The sequence below is a fragment of the Myotis daubentonii genome, chromosome 2 (assembly GCF_963259705.1).
Source record: "Myotis daubentonii chromosome 2, mMyoDau2.1, whole genome shotgun sequence".
Taxonomy (NCBI): domain Eukaryota; kingdom Metazoa; phylum Chordata; class Mammalia; order Chiroptera; family Vespertilionidae; genus Myotis; species Myotis daubentonii.
This window is the reverse complement of record NC_081841.1, coordinates 24,647,831-24,665,999: the sequence shown is the minus strand read 5'-3', so window position 1 is coordinate 24,665,999 and position 18,169 is coordinate 24,647,831.

The window sequence follows — 18,169 nt, the reverse complement described above, 5'->3', positions numbered from 1 at the left end:
TGCATTCTATGGGAAAATAACTTAATAGAAAGCCTTCAGCATTTCTTTCTATCAGGTTTTTTAAACAGCACTAAAATTTCTCTACAACATGCCTTTTAAGTAATTATATTTTCTTAATGTGCTATGACATAATATTTGCCTAAAGGATATGTCTCCAGTGTATTAACAGTTCTGGTAACAGTAGAGTATTTGAGACTTGATGAAGTATGGTTATAAAAGTCTATAATGAAATGGTGATAAATGTATAAACAATATACAATGCAATAAGAATAACCATATATAGAATTACAGTTACCTAAAGGAAAAAAGAAGCACAAAATTTTCAATCTAAAGATAAGTTTGAAATTAGGATATAAAAAGAATTGTAAATGTTAAGTGTAATAATAATTTATATAAATACTAATATAAATATAAATATTAGTGTGATGCTTCTAATGTTGGAAAGGATCTGTAGAAATGGCAATTTTCATGTTGTAGTTCTTGGATTATGATTTGTAAAACAACTTTGTGCAAGAGTATGGCATTATGAATTTAAGGTGAAGATTCATAGGCTAAGACCCATTTATTGTACTGGTTTTTATACTAGAGAATTTTTCATACAAGTGTAACATAATGCATATGCAAAAATGTGCATATTACTACTGTTTGTAATGGCTGAAATTGAGGAGTCATATAAATGCCCATTAGTTATAAAATGGACAAATAAATCATGGCATACAGACATAATAGAATACTTTGGGAAGATGTAAGAACAAGCTGAATAAAACCTAAAAGCCCTCGCTGACTGCAGTGGAATGTGTATTAATGAGTGGGGGTGAGGCATAAATGAGGACAATTCGTGCTCTGCAGATGAGCCTCTCAATATTGCCAATATTTGGCTTTAACTCAGAGACTGTTTTGTTGGATAAGGATAAAGTTCTATCATTTCTCACAAGCCCTGTCTGTAGTTTCCAAAGTTGGCCAAATGTTTACAGTTCAGTGTAAAATATCAAGAGTAGTCATATTTTTAAAATATCTTGATGTATAGTATGATTTTTAACACCAAGAAAAGTTCAATAAATATGAATGAAAGTCTGAATTATTAGAGAGCAAAACAAGAGGTTTTGAATCCATATGATTTTGGATTCTCTGAGCCTCATTTTCTTATTGACAAAGAAGACAGTCATTCCAGGACAATAACCCCATGAGGTATTCTACAAGCAATGTGTGTTTGGGAACGTGCAAATGATGAATTGATAAATATATATAAATTATCAGCATCTAGCACTCAGCAGTTGTGACTTTGCTGGTTTCACCCAGGAAACTTGAATGCTTTGGATATCAAAAGCCTTGGATAAACTACAGAAATGTCCCATCAGTCTTTCTTCATCACACCTCAGTAGTGATGGTCTTAGTGCTCCCCAAACTCCAACTACTAATGTAGGTGTTTGCTGTATGTTAGAGTTCCAGGCATTGAATTTTTTAATGGTATTGATAACAACTGAAATTGGTTAACAAATTGGGTAGAGGTTAAACAAAGGCAAGCTTTCAAAATAATGAAAGAGAATATATCTTTATTTGCATGTTAGCAAATGAGAGCTCAGGGTTTTTTTCCTACCATCAAGTATGAGAAATTTCATTTTATGTTGAGAACATAGAGTACCTGGATTAGAGTGCAGCTAAATCTCTGGGAGAAAATTATTTTTATAAGGAGAGTTATGTGCCTGCCCGTTAGCCTACCTGAGTGCTTTCTGACTTACTATTGAGCCTGCAATTTTTAAAAAGAAATTAATTGCACATCCAAAAAACAAGTATACATACTATTTCAATGTGGTAAATCAAGAAATTATCAACATTCCAATTAGACATCAAAGCTCTCTCTTTGAAGACATGGTGAGTGCCTTGCATTGCTTCTTCACCATTTCAGTAAACACAGAATTTGTCATTGATATTTTGGGGAATGGGTTCATAATACTGTGAACTATATTGACTGATTCAAGAAACAAAAGATCTTTTCAGTTGATTGAATCCTCACTGCTTTGGCGCTCTCCAGACTTTGTCTGATTTGGGTAATAATGATGAGTTAGTTTGCAAAGGATATTTATCCATCTTCACAGATGAATATAATGGAAGTTGTATTTATTATTCTTGCGGTTGTGGCCAATCATTTTAGTGACTGGTTTGCCACAGGCCTCAGCCTCTTTTATTTCTCAAGATAGCCAGTTTCTCAAATCTTGTTTTTCTTTGCCTGAAGCGTAGGTTGAAATGGTAGTTCTGGTAATGTTGCTGGGAGCATTAGTGTTCTTATCTTTAAATCTTCTATCCTATCCTATCTAATAATAGAGAAACATGGTAATTAACCATAACTTCAATACCCTTTCCATTGGCTAATCAGAAGATATGCAATTAACTGCCAACCAAGATGGCGGCCAGCAGCCAAGCAGCTGAAGCGAACAGGAGGCTTGCTTGCTCCAGTGAAGGAAGAAGCCAAGGTTCCCCGCCTGCCGCTGCTGGCCTCTGAGCTTGCATTCTAAGCAACTATGTTGCAATTATAGAAGTTAAACAATCCCCAGAAACCTGCTTTCAGCCATCAGAGCTGGAGTGAGCAGGACCGCAACAGTGTTACAATTATAGAACCCAAACAAACCCAGATACCTGCTTTCAGCAGCCGAGGTCTCAGAGCTGGAGCCGAGCCTCAAAGCTAAAGCGGGCTCTCAGCTCCAGTGACAGCCATAGAAGGTAAATAAATCCCAGAATAAAAAAAAAAGAAAAAAAGGAGAGGTTGGGAGCTTCAGTCACCTGCCAGCCTGAAAACGGCCCTCAGCCCCTCACCCTGACTGGCCAGGCACCCCAGTGGGGACACTCACGCAGAAGGGGGTGTGACCAGCTGCAAACAGCCATAATCCCCTCATCCAGGCTGGCCAGGCACCCAAGCGGGACCCCTACCCTGATCCGGGACACCCTTCAGGGAAAACCAGCCCCCACCCATGCACCAGGCCTCTATCCTATATAGTAAAAGGGTAATATGCAAACTGACTCTAACAGCAGAAAGACTGGGAATGACTGGTCACTATGACACACACTGACCACCAGGGGGCAGACTCTCAATGCAGGAGCTGCCCTCTGGTGGTCAGGTCGCTCTCACATGGGAGGAGCTCTGCTCAGCCACAAGCCAGGCTGATGGCTGCCAGTACAGCGGTGGTGGTGGGAGCCTCTCCAGCTTCCTCAGCAGCACTAAGAATGTCCAACTGCAGTTTAGGCCTGCTCCCCACTGGCAAGTGGACATCCCCCGAGGGCTGCCGGGTTGCCAGAGGGATGTCTGATTGCCATCTTAGGCCCAATCCCCCAGGGAGCGGGCCTAAGCCAGCAGGTGGTCATTCCCTGAGGGGTCCCAGACTGCAAGAGGGCACAGGCTGGGCGGAGGGACCCCCCCCTCGCCCCTGAGTGAACAAATGTTTGTGCACCAGGCCTCTAGTCCTATCTAATAATAGACAAACATGGTAATTAACCATAACTTCGCTACCCTTCCCATTGGCTAATCAGGACGATATGCAAATTAACTGCCAACCAAGATGGCGGCCGGCAGCCAAGCAGCTGAAGCAAACAGGAGGCTTGCTTGCTCCAGTGATGGAGGAAGCCAACGTTCCCCGCCTGCCACTGCCGGCCTCTGATCTGCAGTCTAAGAAACATTGTTGCAATTATAGAAGCTAAATAAGCTCCAGAAACCTGCTTTCAGCCAGCTTCTGCCTCAGAGTTTAGAGCGGCAATGATGGCAACAATGTTTCAATTATAGAAGCCAAACAAATGAAGATACCTGCTTTCAGCAGCCGAGGTCTCAGAGCTGGAGCTGAGCCTCAGAGCTAAAGCTGGCTCTCAGTTCCAGTGACAGCCATAGAAGGTAAATAAATCCCAGAATAAAAAAAAAACAAAACACAAAAAACAGAAAAAAAAGTAGAGGTTGGGAGCTTCAGTCACCCGCCAGCCTGAAAACAGCCCTCAGCCCCTCACCCAGACTGGCCAGGCATCCCAGTGGGGACCCCCACCCTGAAGGGGGTATGACCAGCTGCAAACAGCCATCATCCCCTCATCCAGGCTGGCCAGGCACCCAAGCGGGAACCCCACCCTGATCCGGGACACCCTTCAGGGCAAACCAGCTGGCCTCCACCCATGCACCAGGCCTCTATCCTATATAGTAAAAGGGTAATATGCCTCCCAGCACCGGGATCAGTGGAGCCGCGAGGCCTCCCAGCACCGGGATCAGCAGAGTAGTGATGCCTCCCAGCACTGGGATCGGCAGAGCTGCGAGGCCTCCTGGCCCCTGGAGCGGCGTGACAGGGGGAAGCACCCAACCGCCCCCCCCCCCCCCCCGATCGCCCTGTGGCTCTGTGTGTGACAGGGGGTGGGGCCACAACCTCCCTATCTGCCCTGCTCTGTTCATGACAGGGGAAGGCGCCCCAACCCCCTGATTGGCCCTGCTCTGTGTGTGACAGGGGGCAGCACCCCAACCCCCTGATCAGCCGGCTCTGTATGTGACAGGGGTGGTGCCACAACCCCCTGATCTGCCCTGCTCTGTGCATGACAGGGGGTGGCGCTGCAACCTCCCCATCGACCCTGCCTTGAGTGTGACAGGGGGTGGCACCCCAACCCCCCAATCGTCCCTACCCTGAGTGTGACTGGGGATGGCATCGCAACCTTCCGATCCGCCCTGCTCTGTGTATGACAGGGGGAGGCGCCCCAACTCCCCAATTGGCCCTACTCTGAGCTCGACCAGGGGCTGCACCTAGGGATTGGGCCTGCCCTCTGCCACCCGGAAGCGGGCCTAAGCCAGCAGGTCATTATCTCCCGAGGGGTCCCAGACTGTGAGAGGGCACAAGTGGGGCTGAGGGAGACCCCCCCTAGTATATATATAAAAGCCTAAGTGATCGAATGACCATTTGACCGGTCACTATGATGTACACTGACCACCAGGGGGCAGATGCTCAATGTAGGAGCTGCCCCCTGGTGGTCAGTGTGCTCCCACAGTGGGCGCGCTGCTCAGCTGGCTGATGGGCTCACGGTGAGTGCAGCTGTGGCAGCATGAGCCTCTCCCTCCATGTCGGCAGTGGAGGTAGGCGCAGCGGTCTGGATGAGCGTGATTGGTGCAGCGCCCTGCCCAGGCTCGGGCTCCTCCCCAGCTGCCTACTGCTTAGCACACTATTACACCCCCCAGGGGTCCTGGGTTGCCAGAGGACGCAGGCCAGGGTGAGAGACCCTACTGGTGCACAAATCCGTGCACCAGGTCTCTAGTACTATAATAAGTATGTATATTAATATCCAGATACATCCATGTGAAAGAAATAGGATTTTGAGTTCTAAAAGGAGCAACACTAAAAACATTTCTAAACTGATTGTGCTCACTCTTGGAGCTCTCATACCCTTTTCCATATTTTTTTTTTATCCTGTTCACCTTCTCCCTATGGAAATATCTCAAGAATATGAAGCACAGTGCAATGGGATTCAGAGGTCCTTGCCTCAAGGTCCATATAAGAGCCATGAAAAGTGTGATATCTTTCCTGTTAGTATTTTTGTATTGTATTTCACCCTCCTTTGGGGTTCTTTTGTAATGTGTAATTTCAAATATTTTAAAATGTTTATTTGAAATAGGCTCTTTTTTATGCTTATTTAATGTTAGTTACATGTATATAGATATGTGTATATTTAGCATATTTATAAAAATAAAAATAATGCAGTCAAGGCCTACATGGGGGTGGAGGGAGGCAAAGGGGGAGAAAATAAGGGGCATCTATAATAGAGTCAACAATAAAAAAATTAAGTGGATTATCTAATTATAAGAGGTTTTGCCAGCAACAAATGATATAAATAGTATATCAGTTCTTATTTCTTTGGAAAATTTTAATAAAAATGTGATAAAGTATACACGACAGACATATATTGACTAAAATTATGCATATCAGTTTTCCAATTGTAAGAATAAATTTATAAAAATTTGTTAGCAGTTTCTCAGAATCAAGAAACAACCTGTATATTCCTCACTTATTCCACTTTATTACCTTTACATTTAATGATTCATGATACATAGATATATACATTATCAGGAAACTGCAAATTTCTTTTCAACATTTTGTATAAATTGTCATATTAAACAAATCTTTTTTTGAACAAATCTTTTATGAAACTAGTTATATCCAGCAACTTTGGGGAAGAATCAATGCTCTGTTAAATATGATAATTTTTACTTAGATTTTAAGTACTTTGACATATATTTAATATATTTTAATGTCATTTTTTACATAAGTCATTTTGTATTTCATATCTGTATAAACTGATTTCAGGTTTTTTAGAGTGTAGAAAAAATGTCTTCTCTTTTTAAATACTTTTCTTATTTTCTTTTGTAATTTAAGAATTTTAAAGAATGGACATTATACACTGGGGGATAGGGGAGGCCAGGGGATTGTCAAGGGTGGGGAAAAAAAAAGACACATATGTAATACCCTTTGTAATACTTAAAGCAATAAAAAAAAACATAAAAGACAAAAAAATAAAAATAAAAATTTTAAAAGACTTTGGTCAATTTTATTGTATTGTTAAGTTATTGTTAATTCTGAATTTATCAGTACTTTCTTTTCATCCATTTAATATTACTTTTATTTTTTAAGTTAATTCTTATTTCTTCTCTTAGGCTTATTTTATTTCTCCTTTTTCTCATTGAGTTTATTTCTTAATTTATTTTCAATACTCATTCTTGTATGTATCTAAAATATCTTCCAGTTATTATGCCAACTAAAGCACATTAGTTTTTACATGTCTATTCAGACTATTTTATTTTCAGAATCATGGGTAAATTTAAGTTTTCTGTTTCACCTAAATATAATGTATATTTCAAGAATAGAAGTGGTTTGGTTTGTGTTTTACTTCCACTTTTAAATTATTCTTTAAGGTTATAAAAGTAGATTCTATAATTTTATTTTATTTACTTTGTTTTCGTTAAATTTGTTTAGGCCAAAACTGGTTTGGCTCAGTGGATAGAGCGTTGGCCTGAGGACTGAAAGGTCCCAGGTTCGATTCCGGTCAAGGGCATGTACCTGGGTTGTGGGCACATCCCCAGTAGGAGATATGCAGGAGGCAGCTGGTCGATGTTTCTCTCTCATCGATGTTTCTAACTCTCTATCCCACTCCCTTCTTCTCTGTAAAAAATCAATAAAATATATTAAATAAATAAATAAATAAATAAATAAATTTGTTTAGAAAAGAATACTTTTTTTTTGCGTTGCAACATTTTTTATTTATTGACTAGAGGCCCGATGCATGAAATTCATGCAAGGAACTCAGCCCTCATAGCCCTGGCCGGCCCTTGCAGCCCCTTGCAGCCTCGGCCAGCCCTCACAGCCCTGCCTTCATCTGAAGGTCGTCCAGAAGGTCGTTCAGCTGTTCATTCTAATTAGCATATTAGCTCTTTATTATTAAGACTACAGACTCGATGCACAAAACTCATATAAGAATAGGCCTTCCTTCCCTTGGCTGCCGGCACCAGCTTCCCTGTGGCACCCAGGTCCTGGGCTTCCCTCTGGCCCTGGCTTCATCCAGAAGGATGTCCGAAATGGCATCCGGAATGATGTCTGGTCTAATTAGCATATTACCCTTTTATTATTATAGATAACGCTAAGAAAATAAAGAGTGGCATCTACACAGAAATATGCTACAAAGTTGTAGATATATACGCTCTGTAAAGCAATTACTCTTTTTCCCTCAAGGGGAAAATCAGCATTGAATTATGCAAAACTGTAGGAATTTGAATTTCTTATAAAATGCAACTGACACATGGTGAGGCTTATCTTAATACTGATCTTATAAGCAAATACTGCCATAAGACTCCATTGTCCTCCTTTGCTTGTTTAGTAATATTTTTACTAAATGAAGGTCAAATAAAATGAAGGTCAGGTAATTTGAATAGAAAACAATTATAGGAAAATGGAATCATCACAAGTTAGATGTTATAAGCATTAACCAAAAAAGAAATTAAAGATTAAAATAATAATAATAATAATAATAGTAACCACCACCAAAAAAAATCCATTCTTTGCTCTGATCAGAATCTGAAAAAAACAACAACTCAGTGTATGATCAGTATTGTATTCACCATTCACATGGCTATCCTGTGTAGAGCTCATCTTTTGTATAAACCAGTTAGCTACAGTTGATTAGTAATAGGTATAGTAGTAGTTATGTAATAAAAAATGTTTAATTAAAGGGAAAAAGGGGGACATCTTCATAATGCCAACATTAAAACTTTTTAATAAAATAGTTAAGTTTTTATTTCAATATTTTACTGTTGATGCATAGTAAATTGATTGGCCCATCTAAGAATGGATTAAGAATTCAATTTGAATTTATTTTTGAACAAAGGAAAAATAACATTGATGAAAATCATGCATAAAATCAGAAGATCAAGTTGGTAAGTAGAACCCCAGCATCACATATATATTTTTCATCTACTCAGTTCAAAATGATTTAGTTTCAGCAAAACATGATTTATTATATTGAATTAAAATCATTAACATTTTATTGGTTTTGAAAATTTGTGCATTTTCAACTTGTATTTTCTTTATAGTTAGTAAAAGGGTACTAAGCATGTAGCACTTAAATGTCATTTTATGTTTCTACTAGAGGCCTGGTGCACAAAATTTGTGCATGGGAGGGGGGTCCTCTCAGCCCAGCCGCACCCTCTCCAATCCAGAACCCCTCGGGGGATGTCTGACTGCTGGTTTAGGCCTGATCCCGCAATCCAGGACCACTAGCTCCTAACCAGCCATTAGATTGAACCATCTAAGATGTCTCAGATGAGCCTTCAGATGCCTCTGCTCCCAGCCTTCATCTGATGACAACTAAATGAAAGGTCACATTAAGAGTTGCCTGGCCGCCGAAACCGGTTTGGCTCAGTGGATAGAGCGTCGGCCTGCAGACTGAAGGGTCCCAGGTTCGATTCCAGTCAAGGGCATGTACCTGGGTTGCGGGCACATCCCCAGTAGGAGATGTGCAGGAGGCAGCTGATTGATGTTTCTCTCTCATCGATGTTTCTAACTCTCTATCTCTCTCCCTTCCTCTCTGTAAAAAATCAATAAAATATATTTAAAAAAAAAAAAAAAAAGAGTTGCCTGGCCAAGCCCAGGTGATCTGCAGAACTATGAGAAAATGTAAGCTCCTGTTTTAATCCACTAATTTTGAGGGTCGTTTGTGAGGTAAAAATAGACAGAGTAGATGGAGAAAGGAATAAAAAAATTTCATCAACTTAATTCCAAAGCACAAAGCAGCATGCAGATGATGTTTTATTAAGTTGTACACTTGAAACTTGTATGGTTTTATGAACCAATGTCACCACAATAAATTAAATAAAAAATAATTTAACGAATAAATAAATGCCTGTATGACCAAATAAACAAATAAACTCAAAGCAAGAAAAGAGAACAAAAAGAAAAGAGGAAATGATAACTAATAGAACACTGTTTTTACTGGTATAAACAAGTCCAATGTTATCAGAAATTGCCATAAATTTAAATAAATTGATTTTACTTCCTATCAAAAGAGAGAGTTCCATATTAAATAAGGAAAAAAATTATATTCTGTTTAAAATGCTAATGACAGATGAACTGAAAGGCCCACATCTTTAAAGCCAAAAAAAGAAAAAAAGTTCCCATGGGAATTATGAGACTGAGGTTAGATGCATAGATTGCACGCCAAGTTTCTGAAAATTTCCAGCTCTATACCTTACTCTGTAATGTAGTGACTTACACTACAAAAGCTTCATAGTCAGCAGTACAGGGGTTGCTCATTTCACCTACATGTTGGAGTATTTTATTGTGGTGAAAACTGGTGTTTGAGGTTCCTATTTCACAATTCAGATTTGTAAATCAAATGAAGCAGCTCCTTGGGAGAGGAGAAATAATATTCATTCAAAAGAGTGAAAATTAATCCATGCCTTTATTTACATGTTAGCAAATGAGAATTAGATCTTTCAGTCATCTCTCTCCACATAGAATAGTACAGTTTGTAGCTGACCATCTGGACCAAGACTGAAAATTCTTAGCAGAGCAGGTGGAAATGTTCAGTGAGTGTTATAGAAAGTGATTCCAGGGTCTTAACTGCAGATTTCTGGGTTTCACAGCTGAAAGGAAAAGCCACAGTAAAACACAAGGAGAAGAATACTACTGCATGATTAACTATATTATCTATGTCATTATCTAGCAAGTCATCTGGAAATTGGTCACTCAACAAACAATAAATCAGAATTTCCTCTTTGAAGCCATGTTGGAGAAAGTTTTTGTGATTATAACAAGTGGGGGGTTTTTAATAGGAATTTTGGGGAATGGATTCATTGGACTCACAAATTGCGTTGCCTGGGCTAGAAATCGGAAGTTATGCTTGGTTGACTTCATTCTCACCGGTTTGGCCTTCACCAGAATCAGCCTTTTGTGGCTAACAATTGTCAATTTGTTTTCAGTGCTGTCCTATCAGGAAATCCCTGCTACTATGGAAGGAAACCTTATTTGTTCTAGTTTCTGGATACTGGCCTCTCACCTGAGTACTTGGTTAACTACTTGTCTTGCTGTCTTTTATTTCCTGAAGATCGCCAATTTCTCCTCGCATTTTTTTGTTTGGCTAAAATGGAGAATTAACAAGGTAGTTTTCATGCTTCTGCTGGTATCTTTGCCCTTCCTGTTCCTGAGCCTTCCTTTGCCGTATCATTTTGGTATCATCTGGTATCATTTCCCCCCAAAACATGAGGGAAATATGACTGAGTTAATCAATGTGAGTACGAGTAAAAATTTAGATCAGATTATCATGTTCATGATTGGGTCCCTCCCTCCTTTCTCTGTTTCCTTCATTTCCTTTTTCCTGTTGCTGCTTTCTTTGTGGAGACACACAAAACACGTTGAGCTCAACATTAGGAACTCCAGAGATGCCAGTATGGAAGCCCACACCAGAGCAATGAAAACTGTGTTTTTCTTTCTTGTGCTCTCTGCGCTGCAGCAATTTGCCTATTTCATGACATTTGGGGGATACTTTTTGCAACAGAACAAGCTGGTTGTGATGCTTGGTTATATGATAGGAATTTTATATCCTTCAGGGCACCCATATGTTGTGATTTTTGGAAACAGCCAAATGAGGAAAGCCTTCTTGTGGATTCCTTGGCGCCTGAAGCGAGGCCTGAAAAGAAAGGTACTCTCGGCTACATAGGAAGGCCTGCAAGAGAAGTCAGCAAGACGTCTTCGTGGAATCTGCTTTGCTTCATTGGAGTCTTCAATTTGTGTGTGTAATGTATCACTGAGCATCATCTTTCTAGACCTGGATAGAACTCTGATCTAGTAACTAGGAAAAAAATATGAAGAGGAATCTTTCTGAGCTGTTAAAACTTATATATATATATATGTATATATAAATGTATATAAATGTATATATGTGTGAATATAAATATATACATCTACAGAAGTGAGATGTCAAAAATTAAACAAAAGTCAACAAAATTGAATGGGTAGGTGTAATAAGATCTAACAGAGAGAAAAGTTAAATAGAAAAAAATATTCAAAAACCACCTGTAAATCACTATTATTAACATGGAGTCATTCACAAAAGTCAGTAGGTCAATATGGATGGACATGTAAACTGTCAGTCAGGATTCCCAATTCATATTAATGTGTTAGTACCTAAAACCATTTAGTTCCTTTAGGTAACCACCTCGTCTCTGTCATAATACAAATTTAGCCATTACATTCATGTTTTGGTCATCTTTTACACTAAATTGTATTTTTGAGTATTTTTGTCACCAATGTAACTGCAGAAATGAGATAGTCTACAATTCATTGAAACTGTTAAAATCCTTTTGTAATAGCCAGTATAGCTGGAAATTTGGTTGTAATAAAATCCTACATAATAAAAGCCTATATAATAAACGCCTAAAATGCAACTGCTCACTATGATGTGCACTGACCACCAGGGGAGCGTGGAACATGGCAGATGTTGGCGATGTGGCCCTGGCAGTGGGCGGCAGTGGAGGCGCTGCCAGCCCCAATAAGCTCCGATGAGAGCGGGACTGTGGCGTTATGGTGGAGCAGGTGAGTGGGTGGTGCCAGGCCAAGGCAGGTGCAAGCGGGGACCTGATCTCTCTGCCGATCATTTCGCAGACAGCGACCAGCAGCCGGCAGGCCCTGATCACCTGATTTGGGCCGGCCCAGTCTGGGATGAAGAACTGGGGATGGGTGGTGGCAACCAACTTCCCAAGACGCCCAGGTGGGGGGTTGTGACCTCTCGCAGGCTACCTAGGGGTGGGGGTGACGGGGACGGAGGTGCAGTGAGAATACGGGGTGTCTGCTGAGCTCACTCTCACTCTTCCTGCTACCCTCCCCCTGGACGCCAGGGCTCGAGTGCCGGGGAAGCTTCCATGCTCAGGTGCTGGGCACCCGAGAGGATCCCGCCCTGCACCTGTGTGGCCTCTTCCGGGTGAGCCGGGTCACAGCCACCAGGACTGCAGGGGCCGGTCAGGCACCCTGTGGGTTGGCACAGGAGCCAGTCTGTGAGGCTGGCTGGGAGACAGCGTGCTGCCCGCTCGACTTCTGTTCAGTGCTGCTGGGTGGCCCAGAGTCCCACACTGTGCCCCAGCCCGCAGTGTTCGGACATGCTCACCACGTTTCCACGTGTGGACTCGCGCACCATGACTTAGGTGGAGAGGGTCATGCGGGGGCCCAGGGCCCAGCTGCTGTCCAAAGCCCAGAGGTCAGCTGGGACCTGCCCTTTCACGCCAGATGCTCATGCTTGGAATGCCAGTCAGGCCTAGGGACTGCACCCGTGCACGATTGTGCGCACCAGGCCTCTAATATTGTATTGTCATATCTAGAATGCACATCAAAATACCCATAAAGAAGTGTGATGAGTAAAGATATATTGGCTATACATTAAAAATTGCTCAAAGTGGGTAAGGGGTACATTAGATTTATTGTATTGTTTGTTTTCTTTACATTTATATCTATTGAATATTTTTCATAATAAAAAGTCAAATAAAAGTTATTAAAATGGAAATGTTCTTTGTTTATATCTCAGTTTTTTTCCTATCATAAAATGTAGATATGAAAGAGGAAAAACATTAAGTGCAATAAATAAATTAATTTCTTGGAAATGTTTGTTTTATAAGTTATGCCTGGTAAGCTAAAGCTATAAAAATGTCTTTAGATCATTTTCACTACATTTATATATGCACAATCCCCAATACTCACCTTAAGGAGGATTCCTCCAATGAAAATCAGAACAGTGGTGCAATGCAGACAAGACCACTATATTATACAAAAAAAATCAGAATTTGCCACTTTCTTATGCCATCCTCCCAAGATGGGGACATTATAGGAAAGGGATGAAGTCTCTGATTAGTTTAATATGGTGCTACAAATCACAGAGTAAAGAAGAGACTAGTTGGTCCCTCGCCTGTTTTGCTCAGTGAATAGAGTGCTGGCCTGCTGACCAAAGGGTCCTGGGTTCTTTTCCAGTCAAGGGCACTTACCTTGGTTACAGGCTCCTTCCCAGTCTGGGCCCTAGTCAGGGCGCATGAGGGAGGCAACCAATCAATGTGTTCCTCTCACACTGATGTTTCTCTGTCTTTCCCTCTCTTTCACTCTCCCTAAATATCAATGGGAAAATATCCCCATGTAAGGATTAACCAGAAAAAAAAAAAAGAGAGAACACTTGGTAGGAATTTTCATTTTCTGTTGAAGATTTTATTCTCAAGGAAGCACCTGCAAGTTTCTTGATAACTAAGGGGTTCCCATGAAACGAAACAAAGGGCCGGCTGTTTAAAGCTTGTTTACTATAGATTTTTTGAGAATGAAAAAGTGAGAAAGAGAAGGAATGAAAGGGAAGATAGAGGCAACTGGACCCCAAGAGTGAGCCCTGCTCTGGGTCCCTCAGCCCAGCCTGCACCCTCTCCAATCTGGGACCCCTTGGGGGATGTTTGACTACCGGCAGTCAGACATCCCTCTCGCAGTCTGGGACCACTGGCTCCTAACTGCTCACCTGCCTGCCTGCCTTCCTGATCGCCTCTAATGGCCTCTGCCTGACAACCCCTAACCACCTCTGCCTGCTGGCCTGATCACCCCTAGTTGCTCCCCTGCTGACCTGATCACCCCTAAAGGCTCCCCTGCCTGACTGGTCACCCCTAACCACCTCTGCCTGCTGGCCTGATTGACCCTAACTGCCCTCCCCTGCTGGTCACCCCTAACCGCCTCTGCCTCGGCCCCCACCACCATGGCTTTGTGCGGAAGGACGTCCAGATGGATGTCCAGAAGATGTCCGGTCTAATTAGCATATTACCTTTTATTAGTATATTTTCCATCAAATTCAAGAAAAGAGTACTATGAAAGAAGAGAACAAATATGAGATACTATAACAGCAAAAACATATAAAAAGGGAAATTGAACAAAATAAAACCAGTGCCATGGAAACATGGAGCAGACTGACAGCTTTCAGAGGGGACTGGATAAAAGAAGGTGAAGAGATTAGCCAAAGAACATATATGCATACCCATGGACACTGACAACAGTGTGGTGATGGCCAGAGGGAAGAGGGGCAAAGGCTGGGTGGAAGTGGACAAAAAGGAGAAAATGGGAACATCTGTAACAGGGTCAACAATAAAAATAAAGTTATTTTACAAAAGGGAAATTAGAAAGGGGCAAACAAACAAAAAAAGATGAATAAAATAGGAAACTAAACTAAACACAACAGAATCTTAAAAACAATACATTATGGTATACAATTATTAATGTTATAGATCAAGGATCAGAAAATATAGCCTTATAGGACCTTAACTTAAGATTAATAAAGGAGCATTGTTAGAATATGGTAGCAATTAAACACATGGACTTTTTCTACATTTTTAAAAATATCCAAAGGTAATAAAAAATATTGACCAGTTACCAGCCTACAAAACAAAACCCAACCTTTACCCTTCCCCAAAATACAGAAATGTTAAGAATAAAACATGCACATGTGCACTTGTGTATATCCTTAATTTGAGTATATTTTACATTTCAATGAATACTTGATTAAAATCTTTGTTGACTGAAATTTTGTTGAATGAATATTACAAATCTTCTTGAATTCTATTTATAATTCTTTAAAGACAATGTTTGAAAAGATACTAAATCTATAAATATTTGAGAATATACTTACATTATTTATAATCATTTGTTTCCCAATTTAGAAACATTATTTCTGATGTTATTCAAATCTTCCATTTATCTTTCAGTTAAATCTTCTACATTTAAACAGATCATTTCTAGGCTGATTACTCATTTGCATGTATTTTTCCTGTTTTATTCTCTTTTGTACACTTAGAAAATATTTTTATGTGAATTTGTTAGGATTTTACTAATGTAATCTAACGTAATTATACATTGCTCAGCAACATTGAGAATATGGTTTACATGTGCATCTTCCAAAATTTATCAAGACTTCCTTTGTGATCTATAGCATATCTAATACTAGTGTTCATTCCACTTTACTGGGATCATTCTCTCATTTGGGAAAGCAAGAATATGTGTAGTTTTATAGAGGGGGGTGTAAGTTGCATAAGATATGTATAGTTTTGACTTTTGCAAACATTTTTAGTTCATAGTTTTTTGCCTATTGCCAACATGCTTTAATGCAAAGAAAACAACATAAATATTTTCAAACACACATATACATAATTGTTTATCAACATAGAAGCTGAAATCGTATATCAATGGTTCTCAACCACTGTGATTTTTGACTCCTCCTGGGACATTTGTCAAAGTCAAAAGACGTTTTAGTAGTCACAGTTGGGGAAGTGCTACTAGCATCTTGTGGGTAGAGACCAGGGATGCTGCCCAATTAAAACAAAGAATTATTTAACCAAAAATGCCAATGTCTGAGATTGGGAAACCCTGCAGTGCACAGCTGGAAACATCATAAACTTCAAGAGAAGGGGAATTATTAAGAAGTCAACATAAAAATAATTGACTCTTAAACAATCATGATAGAGAAACATATTAATAAGAGAAAATGACAATTATGTGTTTCTTAGTAGGAAATTATTCCACATGTTTCTCACAAAGTATGTAAAACTTCAAAGTTGTAAAACAAAATGTTGACAATGGCTCTTTTAAAAAAGCTTTTTGGGTGATTTCCAAGTTTCTGCATAGATCATGACTATTAAGTATTTTTAAAGTTATTTTAAAATTTTCCTTTCCAAAGTAGTTTTCAGATGCCTGAGATTAATTTACCATGAAAGCTTTACCTACTTTGCATAACATTTTGGTTGCTGGTAAAATGGAAATTCTCTTTATGTCTTAATGTGTGTGACATTTGCATCTTATTTGTGTAGTAACCCTGGAAGTGAGTTTTCTTTGAAAAGAGAATAGAGAAAATTGAAGGGTTTTGGTAAAGTTAAAATAAAATGTTCCTTTAACTAAGAAAAAAATTGAGATATTCAAATTAATGAATACAAATTATATAAGTAGTTAGTAAAGCTACACAACTCTAAAAACCCTCTTATCTTCCTAAAAGTCCCTTCTCTCATTCTAACCTCTGGTAACTCAATGAGTACTTAAAAGTGTTTTGTTTGTTTTTTAATTTTCAGTAAGTTAGGCTTTTCTTTAGTTATCTTTTTGTTACTTAAATTTTTTCTAGTTTTATTGAAATATTATTGATATGTTATTGATATATAAAAATAAATATAAGGTATATAATGTAATGATTAGATACATGTATATATTGCAAAATGATTACCACAATAAAGATTAGTAAACATCTCTATCCTTTCACATAGTAATTGTGTGTGTGTGTGTGTGTGTGTGTGTGTGGTGATAACATTTTAAGATCTACTCTCTAAGCAACTTACAAGCATATAATACAGTGTTGTTACTTATAGCCATTATGCTGTACATTAGACACCCAGAACTTAATCATCTTATACCTGAGACTTTGTACCCCTTTACTACAATCTCTCTATTCCTGGTGTCCTGGAAACTACCATTCTACTCTCTAATTTTATGATTTGACTGTGTTAGATTCCCCATATAAGTGAGAACATGCAGTATTTGGCTTTCTCTGGCTGGCTTATTTTACTTAGCATAATGCCCTCAAGTCCTATCCATGCTGTTGCTAAAGGCCAGATTTCCTTCTTTCTCATGACTGAATAATATTTATATATATATTATATATCACATCTTCTTTATCCATTCATCTGGTGACAGACAGAATGTTTCTATTGTGAATAATGCTACAGTGAACATGGGAGTGCAGATATCTCTTCCAGATAGTGTTTTCATTTCCTTTGGATAAATACCCAGAAGAGGGATTGTCCTATTTTTAAAATTTTGGGAAACCTCCGTACTGTTTTCCAAATTAGTTGTACCAATTCACATTCCTACTAACAGTGCACAAGAGTTTCCTTTTCTCCACATCCTCAGTAGCGTTCATCATCTCTTGTCTTTTTTATAACAGCCATTTTAACAAGTGTGAGGTGATATCTCATTGTGGTTTAGATTTGCATTTTGCTGATAATTAATGATGTCGGTTATTGAATTTGATGTTATCAATTTGTAGTTAGGGAGCATACTCTGAACGTTTTTTACTCATTTAACACTTATGGGACTTTTTTTTAGCCTCACATGTGGTCAATTCTGGTAAAAAAAAATAGTTTATGTGTACTTGAAAAGTATATAAATTATTCCATTGTTGGATACATCAAGTTTGTTAATTGTATTGTTCAGATTTTCTTTGTCTTTATTGATTTTGAGTCCATGTGCATTATGAGCTCTTAAGTTATATGTTTTAAAGGCTTTCATCTGATTATAGATTTGCCTTTTCTCTTTACAAGAGAAGAGAAAAGGGTGGGGGGTGGGGAGGGGCAGCGAAGCTCAGTGCATGTGTACCCAAGGCCAGAGGCACTACAAAAAAGTGGGTGAAGGTGTAAGAGATTTAAGAGCTTAGAGAACAGAGTCTCATGGGGCCAGCACATTTCATAAGATTGAAATATGGAACAATTTCCTGAAAAAAAGAAGCATGGATAAGATTTATACATGAGAAACCCCTGGTTTGTAACATTAAAAAAATGAGACAGTGCAGGCACTGTAGTCTAGGAACCCCAACACAATGGGGAGGGACAGTAAGAAGAAAGAAAGGAGGAGAT